Raw genomic sequence first — 15,356 nt, 5'->3', positions numbered from 1 at the left:
TGCCAAGGTGTCGTGCTGGCAATACTCGGGTGAGAATGTAATCTTCTCTACGGCGGTGGAGGTCAGAACCTTATTTTTAACAGCCAAGAATTTTAGGTCCTTCTTCAATGCTGATTTAGATTTTCCTGAAGCGTCTTTCCCGGTGATGACGTTTACGACTATGGTGGGATCCATTTCTGGACTCTCTCGGGGTACTTGTCGTTGTGTCCTTGGGTTGCATTGTTCGTGTTCTGGTGATCTGTCCCTTTCTGTCCTTTTAGGCTCCTTGATGATTTTGGCGAACTCAAGGAGTTTGTCGTCTCGGATGGCTTGTTCTAGGGCGTCTTTTAGGTCGAAACAGCTTGGGTTTTATGTCCGTATCTTCAGTGGTAGTCACAGTACAGGCTCTTGATGCTGCCCGGCCGCTCCTTTAGTTGTCGAGCCTTCGGGAGGATGCCTCGCTTGGCTATTTAGTGGTAGATTTCTATAATGGGGGCTGGCAGAGGGGTGTATTTTGAGAATTTTCCGACCCTGGTTGGTCGGTGGGTGTTGGCCAGCTTGGGGTGCTCTTTTTGGGTTTCCTTTAGTAGGGGGTTGTGGCGGATTGCCATGTTGCCATGCTACCGTTTGTTGGCGACTACAACTTGGCTCACCTCTTCATTGTTTATGTATTCCTTTGCTACGCTTTGGATCTCGTGCATGGTCCATATTGGCTTAGTGGTGAGGTGTTTTCAGTAGTCCTCGTTCATGAGACCGTTGGTTAGACAGAGACTCGCGACTAAATCCGTGAAATCGTCGACCGTTAGGCACTGATAAACCCCAATTTTTTGGTTTATCTTGTGCTGAATTTAGGGAATTTTATCATCTTTTCTCACATTTATTCAATGAAATAGCATGATTTTGTGATCTCCTAATTTGTGCTTAAGAGTAAAAACATATTTTTTAGGCCTTTAAATCACTAATTTTAATTCACTTTAATTCCATTCGATGCCTTGATATGTTTGTTAAGTGATTTCAGAATTAGAAGGAAAAGGTTGGGTTGAAGGAATGAAGAAAAAGCATGCAAAAATGGAGAATTCATGAAGAAATGAGGATTTGCTTAACTCAAGGCCACGCGCACGCGTTACCCACAAGTACGCATGAGAAGGAGATTCAGCAGCAACGTGCACGCATCACCCACGCGCACGCGTGAAGAGGAATTTTGCAATTCGACGCGTACGTGTGACCAATGCGTACTCGTGACAAGCTGCACGTGACTTTACTAAAGGTAAAACGCTGGGGGCGATTTCTGAGCTCAAGGAGGCCCAAATCTAACTATTTTCTAAAGCTTTTGAACCCAAGGATTGCAAGGGAATGGGGGGGATGTAGTCATAGTTTAGTTTTTCATCATGTTTTAGGGTAGAATTCAAGAGAGAGAGGCTCTCTCCTCTCTCTAGATTTAGGGTTCTTATTTCAATTTCCTTTATGATCTAGATTTCAATGTTATTTCATTTTAGTTTTTCCTTTACTTTTATTTGTTCTAGCACTTTAGTTTATCTACTTCTCTTGTTAATTTCTTATTTTGCTCTCTTTTAGGTTGATAAACTCTTGTTGATTTCAATTTCCTTTAATGCAATTTTATGTTTCCATTCCCCTTTTTATGTTTATCTTAATTGCTATTGTTGATTTCTTGCTTGTGATAGTTATGGGTTTCAATAATTCTTGTAATTTATGATGTTTACTTTTATTGCTCTCTAGGTGTTTGATAAAATGTTTCACTAGTTTTTGAGTAGTTTTCTTCACTCTTGGCCTAGGCTAAGGGAATTGAGTGACCTTGAGTCATTGGATCTCATTGAATTGGTGATTTGAAAATCCTATGTGGTCAATTTGATAACCATTAACGCTATCCTACTACTAAGTCAACTAGTAGCTAGGTTAGGACTTATGGATTGATGTTGATCAAACCTATTTGACGTACTTCAAGCGTTGAAGTAGACATTATATGTACTTCAAGTATAGAAGTAGACTTAATGGGTTGGTCCCTCATAATTATCAATACATGGTTTGTAGAGAAGGATGGTGATCTCAAATTCCATGCCTTGGCCAAGAGTTATTTTCCTTTCTTTTATTAGTTAACTGTCATTTACTTTCTTGCTTTTATATTTTCTTGCCAATTGCAAATCAAACCCCTTTGTTCACTCATAGCCAATAATTGATCACTTCATTGCAATTCCTTGTGAGATGACCCAAGGTTTGAATACTTTAATAAATTTTTATTGGGGTTTGTACATGTGACAACCAATATTAAAATTTGATTAAGAGTTATTAGTTGGTTTGGAACTATGCTTACAACGAAGTTATTTTTCTATTAAGAAATTTCTAGACCGACAATAATTTTGACTATCAAATTTTTGGCACCGTTGCCGGAGAATTGCAATGGTGTTATATTATTGGCTATTGTGAATATGTGAATATTGTGAATATGTTTTCGTTTTGCTTGTTTATTAGTTTTTGTTAGGTTTAGAGCTTTGTTGCTTGTTTTTGTTAGCTTTTGTTTCTATTTGCCACTATGAATTCTCACCCTTTTGGCTGAGTTTGGCTACAATTATGTTGTAGTGAATGAAAGCTTCAATGAGGAACCACACTGTGGGAATGGATATCAATTTAGGGAGGAGCCACATGTTTATGGTCAACCTTCATGGCAACAACTTCCTCCAATCGCTCATGGCTACAATCTACCCCATAATGTTCATAATTATGAACCATCCCTCAACATTGTTGTCCACCTCACTCACAAACCTCATACCACCATTCACCTCCATGTGATCCTAACCCATATCCACCATACCAACCACCATATGACCCATTCCTAGAACCACTACCATTCCAACACCAATACTCAAAGAACCACCATTTTCTTATACACCACCTTAATACTTTCACCAATTTGAACCACCTTCTAACTATGACACTATTCCTTCAAACAAATAAACCCTCTCTTCCACCATCTCCTTCAATGGATAAAGCTCTCCATGCCTTTATGCCAGAACAATGAAGAGAGATTAGCTCTTATATTCAAAGGCAAGAGGAGAGGCAAAAGGAGCTAAGGAAGCTAGAAGTCATGGTTTCCACCATGGCGGAAGCCATTGACAACATGGCCTCCCACCTAAGCTTATACGATCAAGGCACTCCCATTTTTGAATGTAGAGAAGCAAGCAAAGAGCAAAGTGAGGGAGTGAATTTGGAGCTTCAAGGGGAAGAAGAGGATTTGAGACAAGAAGTGCAACAAGAGGAGAAAGCCGAGATTGTTGAACAAAGGAAAGAGTGGTTGAAGATTTAAGAGATGTTGCATGCAAAGAGGAATCTCAAGTTGAAGAGCCTTCTTCCATGGAGTTTGAAAGTGATGTCAAGGAGGATAGTGCACAACCTCCAAGGCATAATGTGAGTGAAGAATTGGAAGAAGTGGCATAAGCACCAAGTTCCCTTATCTATGATGATTCCGCATCAACATATGATCGTTTTGAGCTTGATGGATCCTTCCCCATTGAACTTGGAATTGATGTTGAGGTAGATTTTACTCAACCTCTTATTTATGATTTAAGTGATGGGGAAGAGCTTAAAGAAATTGGTGAAGAAGAACTTGAGCTTAAGGAAGCTTGGCAGGAGGTAGAGCTTGAAGAATCTTGTCAAGTGGTGGAAGCCCGTAGAAGAGGATGGACGGGAGTGGAATGTACTTTGTCAAGATCATTGGAAACTCCTTCACCTAAGTTACCATCTAATCCTTCATTTGAGTGAGTAAAACTTATAACTCTTAGCTTTATTATCCCACTCGAATTTGGTTTGCTTGAAACGGATGACTAACTTAGGGCGCTTTATGGAATGAAGTGTGAAAGAAGGATGTTTAGTGGTTGGTGGTGTAAATCTAGGCTCATTATGGTTGTAAGCTCAAACTTGAGGAGCAAGGGTTGGACTAGTGCTCAATTGGATGAGTCTAGGAGGATAGTTTGGTGCCTTAGTGAGAATTCGGCTTTCCTACCACCTGGATAGAACAATGATGATCAATTCAATGTCGGGTGTGAAAATAAGATATGGGATCCCAAATCATAACATGAACACCAATTTTAGGAGCTCATGTCTTGGGAAGAACTTCACCCATTCTTGGTGAAGTCGGTTGGAAACTCTGACAACCGTTTGAGAAGCAAGTTTGAAGTTCAATGATGAGTACAAGTATAAACCACCTTGACAAGGAGCCTCCCAATTGTCCAACTTTAGGACAATAAATAAAAGTGCTAGGTGGGAGACACCCCGCCATGGTAAACTCTTTCGATTCTCTTGTAGATATAATCAATGGATGAATTGAGTTGCTATTGTAGGTAATTTTTCTTATTTTCTATACTCTTGTACATATTACTTTGATTTCTAGGTTTTTTGTTAGATTCATGTTTTGATTAGGATAGTTGTTTTGAATTGCATTTTGCTAGAAGTACAAGTTTTGTTTGTTTTGTCTTTGATAATTTTTTAAAAACTAAAGATTTTTGTTAGATTTAAATTTTGGTTGCTTTAGAATGTTTATAGGTGATGAATGGAATTTTTGTGTGGTCTAGAATTTCACTCATGAAATCTCGTTGTAAAGTATAGTTTCTAAACCAACAAATAATTCTTTCATACAAACATTTGGTTGTCACAAGTAACAAATCCCCATAAAGATAACCGAAGTATTTAAACCTCGGGTTGTTCTCCCTAGGAATTGCAATAAAGTGTCCTTGTTATTGGTTATTAGTTATGTTTGGGGTTTTGATAAGAGATATGAAAGATAAATGGCAATGAAGTAAACTAATAGCTAAAAAGGTCTTGGCGAGGTTTGGTGGTCAAGGATCTCTATCCCTATCACTAACCACAACATGAGAATTAGCAAGGATCAATCCCATTAAATCATCCTCTAACTAGTAAAGGAAAGTCAAATGAGCTATATCAATCCAAGTCCACAAGTCCTAGCTCTCAACTAATTGAATTAATGAGAACTAGAGTCAATGGCTCCCAATCATCAATTACTTCGACATTAGTAGCTCAAGAGTTCCTAAGTTACCATCCCAAGCCAAGAGCATAAAATCCTACTCTAGCATCCTTCCAAGCATTTCATCAAAAACTTGGAAGGCATAAAAGGTAAACAACATGAATTGCAAGAATTAAAAGAATCTACAACTACAATGGCAAGAGATCAACAATAGAAAAGCAAAACAATTATGAAACAACAAAGAACTTACCAATTGCATTGAAGAAGAAATGTAGATCTACAAAAGAAAGTTCATAAACTACAACTAACAATACAAAAGAATTACAAGAGAAGTAGAATACTACTACTACAAGAGAACAATTAAGGATGAAAGAGGAAAATTAAGAGAGAAAAAGAAGTAGATCTAGATCTAAACCTAATCCTAATTCTAGAGAGAAGAGAGAGCTTCTCTCTCTCTAAAAACTAACTAAAAGCATGATAAAACTAAACTAAAACTAACTAAGTGACTAAGTGTCTCATCCCTCTTCAATCCTTGGGTTAAATAGCATTAGAAATGAGTTGGATTGGGCCCAAAATGCTTCAGAAATCGCTGGCCACGAGTTGAACTTTAGTGAGTCACGTGTAACATCGATGCATACACGTATAGTGCGCATACGCATCCTTAGACGTGTGGCAACTATAGGAAATCTTATATCATTTTGAAGCCCCGGATGTTAGCTTTCCAACTCAACTAGAACCGCGTCATTTGGATCTCTGTAGCTCAAGTTATGGTCGATTAAGTGCGAAGAGGTCACTCTTGACAGCTTTGCGATTCCTTCATCTTCATGAGTTCTCCATTTCTACATGTTTTTTCTTCATTCCCTCAATCCAATCTTTGCCTCCTAAACCTGAAATTACCTAACAAACATATCAAGGCATCTAATAGAATCAAGGTGAATTAAATTTAGTTATTTTGAGACCCAAAAAGCATATTTTCACTCTTAAGCACAATTAAAGGAGAATTTACAAAATCATGCTATTTTAGTGAATAAATGGGAGAAAAGTTGACAAAATCCTCTAAATTCAATACAAGATAAACTCTAAAAATGGGGTTTATCAACCTCCCCACACCTAAACCATAGCATGTCCTCATGCTAAACCAAGAATGAAACAAGGTGTAAGACATTTATTCAATGCAACTTATCTATATGCATCCTACCTAAATGAATGCAACTAAATGCAAAATGATTCTACCTACTTGGTTAAAAATAAATCAATCCTCCAAGAGCATGTATAAACGGGTAGGGCTAAGGTCATAAGACGATTCATGAATCTTACCAATTCAAGTATAAAAATGAAGTTCAAGTAGACTTGCAAGAAGAAAGCTCATGAAAGCCAGGAATCACGGAATTGAGCATCGAACCCTCACCGGAAGTGTTTGCACTCTAGTCGCTCAAGTGTATAGGGTCAATTCTCTCAATTCTTTCCTAATCATACTTTCCAAGATTTGTTTTTCATCTAACAATCAATAATTACTCAATGCATGCATACATTCATCATGAGGTCTTTTCATAGGTTGTAATGGGGCTAGGGTCAAGGTAGGATTGTATATGGTTAAGTGGACTAGGATTTGAATCTTTGATGAGCTTAAACTTTCCCACCTAACCTATATAATAACCTATACAATTAAATGCTAACCTAACTACCCATTCTTCACTTTTTCACATACTCATGCACTTTCTTTCATTTCACAACACTTATGCATTGATTCTTATTGAACTTTACTTTGGGGCATTTTGTCCCCTTTTTATTGTTTTTCTTCTTTTCTTTCTTTTTCTATTTTTTTCTTTTTTTTTCTTTTCTTTTCTTTTTCACATTTTTTTCTTTTTCTTTTTCTTTTTCATTTGTTTTTCTCTTTTTTTCTTTCTTTCAAGCTACATATAAGAACATCAACGCATAAGGTCTATACATTTAATCAATACATGAGTATGCACCCAATTCCCAAATATAGAAATACAAAACACCCTTTTATCCCAACCAATGTTCCTAAATCTCCCAAACTTGAATAATAAGCACTCTCACTAGCCTAAGCTAATTAAAGATCCAAACAAGGGACTTTTATTATTTTTCGCTTTAGGCTTGTAGTGTGCTAAAATAAAGAACAATTGGGTTAAGTGTCGGCTCAAAATTGGTTAACAATGGAGAGTAAAAGGTAGGCTATTTGGGTAAGTGGGCTAATGAATTGATGACTGATAACAGAAAAATTAGTTCTTCTTCCGTTTTAACTACCGGCAAGTACACCGGGTTGTATCAAGTAATAAAACTCACAAAGAGTGAGGTCGATCCCACGAGGATTAACAGATTAAGCAAGCAATAGTTGATTAATTATTCTAGTTAGACAATTCAATTTTGAGTGATAAGCAACAAGGAAATATAAATGACATGAAAGTAAAGGAAAGCAATAAAGTGCAAGAAAGTAAATGACAAGGAAAGTAAAGTACAAGAAAGTAAAGTGCTAGAAATGTAAAGTGCAGAAAATGTAAATAACCAAAAAGTAAATAAAAGAAAGAAAGATAAAATAAGCATTGGGATCAAGAGATATTGCATTCTCCGGATTAATTGATTTCATCTCATCTTCAATCATGCAACTCATTGACCTCTTGGTAATCATGATTGATTGAGCTCCAATCCCTTGGTGACTCAATCTCTCAAATCTTGATCAATAGCCAATTCCTTGGTCCAATTGCTCATGAGAAGAGATGAAGCTTGTTCCCTGATAATACCACACACTTTCCTAGGTAAAAGTAGAGGGAGGATTATATGTCACCATATCCAAACACCAAAACCCAAATCCTATTCAAGTGTGAGAAAAAATTTCAAGCATGGTTTTATGTTTCCTCTTCCAAGGTTCCCATAAAACCCAATTACATTCAATCTCTTTTCCAAGATAATTGAATGCTATCATGAAGAACGAAGTTCTTTCTAGTAAATCTAAGAGAGATGAAGAGAAGAAGAAGAATAAACACAATCAATCAATTGAAAAATAATAGAGCTCTCTTTCCCAATGGAAAGAGTTAGTAATTCATAACTAAATTATTTACAAAGTAAGAAAGAAAAGAGAAGAAATTGATGGTGAATAGAGAGGCTCCGAAGACATTCCCCAATCCAGCCATGAGTAATTCTATGAAACTGAGGCCTTTATATAGGCTCTCCTAAATTACAAAATTAAATGAAATTAAAAGCAAATTACAATAAAATGAAAATAAATTATTCTAGATTCTTCTTGTGGCCTTGATTGATTGATAAGTGTGGCTTGAATGAGAGTTGGAGTGGGCTTTGATTGAAGGTTGGGGGCTGCAGGGAGAAGTTGGTGTGTGGTTTCAAGTGCCACTCCCACTTGATTTTGGCCTTTTGGTGCACGAAATTGTGATCATCAACAATGGCGCCAAAGGACTTGGAGCTCTCAAACGTAAATCACACTTTGTCACAATTCCGCACAACTAACCAGCAAGTGCACTGGGTCGTTCAAGTAATACCTTACGTGGGTAAGGGTCGATTCCACGGAGACTGTCGGCTTGAAGCAAGCTATGGTCATATTGTAAATCTCAGTCAGGTGGATTCAAATGGTTATGGAGGATTTATAATTAAAAGAAAAATAAAACATAAAGTAAAGATAGAGATACTTATGTAATTCATTGGTAGGAATTTCAGATAAGCGTATGAAGATACTTTGTTCCTCTTGAACCTCTGCTTTCCTATTGCCTTCTTCCAATCATTCATACTCCTTTCCATGGCAAGCTTTATGTTGGGCATCACCGTTGTCAATGGCTACTTCCCGTCCTCTCAGTGAAAATGTTCTACGCACGCTGTCACCGCACGGCTAATCATCTGTCGGTTCTCGATCATGTTGGAATAGGATCTATTGATCCTTTTGCGTCTGTCACACGCCCAACACTCACGAGTTTGAAGCTCGTCACAGTCATCCCTTCCCAGATCCTACTCAGAATACCACAGACAAGGTTTAGACTTTCCGGATCTCAAGAATGACCGCCAATAATTCTAGCCTATACCACGAAGGTTCCAATCTTAGATTAGAAACCCAAGAGATACACATTCAAGCTTGTTTGCATGTAGAACGGAAGTGGTTGTCAGGCACGCATTCATAGGTGAGAATGGTGATGAGTGTCACATAATCATCACATTCATCATGTTCTTGGGTGCGAATGAATATTTTGGAGAAGAAATAGACTTGAGTTGAATAGAAAAACAATAGCACTTGTATTAATTCATGAAGAACAGCAGAGCTCCACACCTTAATCTATGGTGTGTAGAAACTCCACCGTTGAAAATACAAAAGTAATAATAGTGTAAGCATGGCCGAATGGCCAGCCTCCAAGGTCTAGGGACTAAATGTCCAAAGATGAAAATACAATAGCAAAAGGTCCTATTTATAGAAAACTAGTAGCCTATGGTTACAGAAATGAGTAATTAATGCATAAATCTTCTTCCGGGCCCACTTGGTGTGTGCTTGGGCTGAGCATTGAAGCTTTCATGTGTAGAGACTTTTTTTGGAGTTAAACGCCAGCTTTTGTGCCAGTTTGGGCGTTTAACTCCAACTTTTGTGCCAGTTCTAGCGTTTTGACGCCAGAATTCTTAAGCTGACTTGGAACACCAGTTTGGGCCATCAAATCTTGAGCAAAGTATAAACTATTATATATTTCTGGAAAGCCCAGGATGTCTAATTTCTAACACAATTGAGAGCGCACCAATTGGGCTTCTGTAGCTCCAGAAAATCTACTTCGAGTGCAGGGAGGTCAGAATCCAACAGCATCTGCAGCCCTTTTTCAGCCTCTGAATCAGATTTTTGCTCAGGTCCCTCAATTTCAGCCAGAAAATACCTGAAATCACAGAAAAACACACAAACTCATAGTAAAGTCCAGACGAGTGATTTTTATTTAAAAACTAATAAAAATATAATAAAAACTAACTAAAATATACTAAAAACATACTAAAAACAATGCCAAAAAGCATATAAATTATCCGCTCATCACAATACCAAACTTAAATTGTTGCTTGTCCCCAAGCAACTGAAAATCATATAGGATAAAAAGAATAGAATGTACAATGAATTCCAAAAATATCTATGAAGATCAGTATTAATTAGATGAGCGAGGCTTTTGGCTTTTTGCTTCTGAACAGTTTTGGCATCTGACTTTATCCCTTGAAGTTCAGAATGATTGGCATCTATAGGAACTCAGAATCCAGATAGTGTTATTGATTCTCCCAGTTAATTATGTTGATTCTTGAACACAGCTACTTTATGAGTCTTGGCCGTGACCCTAAGCATTTTGTTTTCCAATATTACCACCGGATACATAAATGCCACAGACACATAACTGGGTGAACCTTTTCAGATTGTGACTCAGCTTTGCTAGAGTCCCCAATTAGAGGTGTCCAGAGCTCTTAAGCACACTCTTTTTGCTTTGGACCACGACTTTAACCGCTGATGAGCGGACAATTTATACGCTTTTTGACATTGTTTTTAGTATGTTTTTAGTAGGATCTAGTTACTTTTAGGGATGTTTTTAATAGATTTTGTGTTAAATTCACATTTCTGGACTTTACTATGAGTTTGTGTGTTTTTCTGTGATTTCAGGTATTTTTTGGCTGAAATTGAGGGACTTGAGCAGAAATCAGATACAGAGGTTGAAAAAGGACTGCTGATGCTGTTGGATTCTGACCTCCCTGCACTCAAAGTGGCTTTTCTGGAGCTACAGAACTCGAAATGGCGCGCTTCCAATTGCGTTGGAAAGTAGACATCCAGGGATTTCCAGCAATATATAATTGTCCATACTTTGGCCAAGAATTGACGACGTAAACGGGCGTTCAACGCCAGCTTTCTACCCAAATCTGGCGTCCAGCGCCAGAAAAGGATCCAAAACCAGAGTTGAACGCCCAAACTGGCACAAAAACTGGCATTCAACTCCACAAATGGCCTCTGCACGTGCAACACTTAAGCTCAGCCCAAACACACACCAAGTGGGCCCCGGAAGTGGATTTATACATCAAATACTTACTCATGTAAACCCTAGTAGCTAGTTTATTATAAATAGGACCTCTTACTATTGTATTAGGCATCTTTGGATTACCTTATGATCCTTTGATCACGTTTTAGGGGGCTGGCCATCTCGGCCATGCCTGGACCTTCACTTATGTATTTTTAACGGTAGAGTTTCTACACTCCATAGATTAAGGTGTGGAGCTCTGCTGTTCCTCAAAGATTAATGCAAAGTACTACTGTTTTCTATTCAATTCTTCTTATTTCGCTTCTAAGATATCCATTCGCACCCAAGAACGTGATGAAGGTGATGATTATGTGTGACGCTCATCATCCTTCTCCCTTATGAACGCGTGCCTGACAAACACTTCTGTTCTACATGAAATAAGCTAGAATGAATATCTCTTAGATCTCTTAACCGGAATCTTCGTGGCGTAAGCTAGAATGATGGCGGCATTCAAGAGAATCCGGAAGGTCTAAACCTTGTCTGTGGTATTCCGAGTAGGATTAGATGATTGAATGACTGTGACGAGCTCCTAACTCGCGATTGCAGGGCGTTAGTGACAAACGCAAAAGGATAGTAAATCCTATTCCAGCATGATCGAGAACCGACAGATGAATAGCCGTGCCGTGACAGCGTGCGTGAGCATATTATTCACTGAGAGGATAAGATGAAGCCATTGACAAGGGTGATGCCTCCAGAAGATTAGCCGTGCCATGACAGGGCATTGGATCATTTTCCCGAGAGATGACCGAAAGTAGCCATTGACAGTGGTGATGTATCACATAAAGCCAGCCATGGAAAGGAGTAAGACTAACTGGATGAAGATAGCAGGAAAGCAGAGGTTCAGAGGAACGAAAAGCATCTCCATTCGCTTATCTGAAATTCTCACCAATGAATTACATAAGTATCTCTATCCCTATTTTATTATATAATATTCGAAAACACCGTTATCACTTTATATCTGCCTGACTGAGATTTACAAGGTGACCATAGCTTGCTTCATACCAACAATCTCCGTGGGATTCGACCCTTACTCACGTAAGGTATTACTTGGACGACCCAGTGCACTTGCTGGTTAGTTGTATCGAAGTTGTGACAATTATGAATTAAGATCAGAGCACCAAGCTCTGGAGCCATCACCAGGATTTGTTCGAGCCTGGAGATCACAATTTCGTGCACCAAGTTTTTGGCGCCGTTGCCGGGGATTGTTCGAGTTTGGACAACTGACGGTTCATCTTGTTGCTCAGATTAGGTAATTTTCTTTTTGTTTTGTTTTCAAAAATTTTTTCAAAAATTTTTCTTTTGTTTTCGAAAAAAAAATAAAATAAAATAATAAAAATAATGTTTTCAAAAATAAATTATTCTATGGCTTCAAGATTTTTAAGAATGAATTCTAGTGTTTCATGAAACATGTTGAATCCTATCTGGCTGTAAAGCCATACCCAAACTGCTTTGGGATTGGTATTCAACTAATCACTCCAGTCCATGTAATTATATGCTAAAGTTTGGCTGGCTATTAAGCCATGCCTGACCCTTTGATTGGAGCTTTAGAGCATAAGATTCCTGGAATTCATATTAAAAATTTTGGAATCCTTATTTTTCTTTTTCAAAATAATTTTTCAAAAAAATATAAAATAAAAATCCAAAAAAATTTAGAAAATCACAAAAATAAAAAATATTTCATGTTTCTTGTTTGAGTCTTGAGTCATATCATAAGTTTGGTGTCAATTGCATGTGCATCTTGCATTTTTCGAAAATTTCATGCATTCATGGTGTTCTTCATGATCTTCAAGTTGTTCTTGGTAAGTCTTCTTGTTTGATCTTGATGATTTTTTGTTTTGTGTCTTTTCATGTTTATCATATGCATTCTTGAATTCTTAGTGCGTAAGCATTAAAGAATTCTAAGTTTGGTGTCTTGCATGTTTTCTTTGCATTAAAATTTTTTCAAAATTGTGCCTATGATGTTCATCTTGACATTCATGGTGTTCTTGGTGTTCATCTTGACATTCATAGCATTCTTGCATGCATTCATTGTTTTGATCTAAAAATTTCATGCATTGCATAATTTTCATGATTTCATAAAAATTTCAAAAATAAAAAAAAATATCTTTCCCTTTTTCTCTCATCAAATTCGAAAATTTGAGTTGACTTTTTCAAAAGTTTTTAAAATCAAATTGTTTCTTATGAGTCAAATCAAATTTTCAATTTGAAAATCTTATCTTTTTCAAAATCTTTTTCAAAATCTTTTTCAAAAATCAAATCTTTTTCAAAATTCTTAGTTATTTTCGAAAATTTCAAAAATATTTTTCAAAAATCTTTTTCTTATTTTTATATCAAATTTTCGAAAATAACATAATCAATTAATGTTTTGATTCAAAAATTTGAAGTTTGTTACTTGCTTGTTAAGAAAGATTCAAACTTTAAGTTCTAGAATCATACCTTGTGATTTCTTGTGAATCAAGTCATTAATTGAGATTTTAAAAATCAAATCTTTTTCAAAACTAATTTCTATCATATCTTTTCAAAAATATCTTCTCATCTTATCTTTTTCAAAAATTTGATTTTCAAAATATCTTTTCTAACTTCCTAACTTCCTATCTTTTCAAAATTGATTTTCAAAATTTGTTTCAACTAACTAACTAACTTTTTGTTTGTTTCTTAACTTTTTCAAAACTACCTAACTAACTCTCTCTCTCTAATTTTCGAAAATATCTTCCCTCTTTTTCAAAAATTTCTTTTTTATTAATTAATTATTTTTATTTTTTATATAAAAAAAAATTTCGAAAAAAAATACTAACCTTTTTCAAAAACTATTTTCAAAAATCACTAACTCTTTTTCAAAAATTGTTTTCTAAAATTCACTTCCCCCTCTCATCTTCTTCTATTTGTTTATTGATATACTAACATCTTTCCTTCAACTCTCCAAAAATCCGAACCCCCTCTCTCTCTGAGTTCAGATTTTCTTCCCTTCTTTTCTTCTACTAACACAAGGATCCCTATACTGTGGTATAAAGGATCCATATTATTATTACTATTTTTTCTGTGCCATCTTCTTTGTCATATGAGCAGGAGCAAGGACAAGAACATTCTTGTTAAAGCAGATCCAGAACCTGAAAGGACTCTGAAGAAAAAAATTAAGAGAAGCTAAAATACAACAATCCAGAGATAACCTTTCAGAAATTTTCGAACAGGAAAAGGAGATGGCAGCCGAAAATAATAATAATATAAGGAAGATGCTTGGTGACTTCACTGCACCTAATTCCAATTTACATGGAAGAAGCATCTCCATTCCTACCATTAGAGCAAACAACTTTGAGCTGAAACCTCAATTAGTTTCTCTGATGCAGCAGAACTGCAAGTTTCATGGACTTCCATCTGAAGATCCCTTTCAGTTCTTAACTGAATTCTTGCAGATATGTGATACTGTTAAGACTAATGGAGTAGATCCTGAAGTCTACAGGCTCATGCTTTTCCCTTTTGCTGTAAGAGACAGAGCTAGATTATGGTTGGATTCTCAACCCAAAGACAGCCTGAACTCTTGGGATAAGCTAGTCACGGCTTTCTTAGCCAAGTACTTTCCTCCTCAAAAGCTGAGCAAGCTTAGAGCTGATGTTCAAACCTTCAGACAGAAAGAAGGTGAATCCCTCTATGAAGCTTGGGAAAGATACAAACAGTTGATCAAAAAGTGTCCTTCTGACATGCTTTCAGAATGGACCATCCTGGATATATTCTATGATGGTTTATCTGAGCTATCAAAGATGTCACTGGACACTTCTGCAGGTGGATCCATTCACCTAAAGAAAACGCCTGCAGAAGCTCAAGAACTCATTGACATGGTTGCTAATAACCAGTTCATGTACACTTCTGAAAGGAATCCTGTGAGTAATGGGACGCCTATAAAGAAGGGAGTTCTTGAAGTTGATACTCTGAATGCCATATTGGCTCAGAATAAAATATTGACTCAGCAAGTCAATATGATTTCTCAGAGTCTGAATGGAATGCAAGCTGCATCCAACAGTACTCAAGAGGCTTCTCCTGAAGAAGAAGCTTATGATCCTGAGAACCCTGCAATAGCAGAGGTGAACTACTTAGGTGAATCTTATGGAAACACCTATAACTCATCATGGAGAAATCATCCAAATTTCTCATGGAAGGATCAAAAGCCTCAACAAGGCTTTAACAATGGTGGAAGAAACAGGTTTAACAACAGCAAGCCTTTTCCATCATCAACTCAGCAACAGACAGAGAACTCTGAACAAAATGCTTCTAATTTAGCAAATCTAGTCTCTGATCTATCTAAAGCCATTGTAAGTTTCATGAATGAAACAAGGTCTTCCATTAGA

At 36.8% G+C, this 15,356-nt stretch overlaps 1 non-coding gene across 1 annotated transcript; it reads right to left on the bottom strand.

Annotated features, from left to right (window-relative positions):
* Positions 1-14,609: 14,609 nt before the first annotated feature.
* LOC112738922 (small nucleolar RNA R71) lies at positions 14,610-14,717 on the bottom strand. The gene has a single exon (XR_003169870.1). It is a non-coding gene; the product is annotated as a small nucleolar RNA R71 (small nucleolar RNA).
* Between the last annotated feature and the right edge of the window lie 639 nt (positions 14,718-15,356).

Source organism: Arachis hypogaea, chromosome 13 (genome assembly GCF_003086295.3).
Source record: "Arachis hypogaea cultivar Tifrunner chromosome 13, arahy.Tifrunner.gnm2.J5K5, whole genome shotgun sequence".
In the NCBI taxonomy this organism is placed as follows: Eukaryota; Viridiplantae; Streptophyta; class Magnoliopsida; order Fabales; family Fabaceae; genus Arachis; species Arachis hypogaea.
The sequence above is the reverse complement of the archived record's forward strand: the minus strand, read 5'-3'. Positions and strand labels throughout refer to the sequence as shown.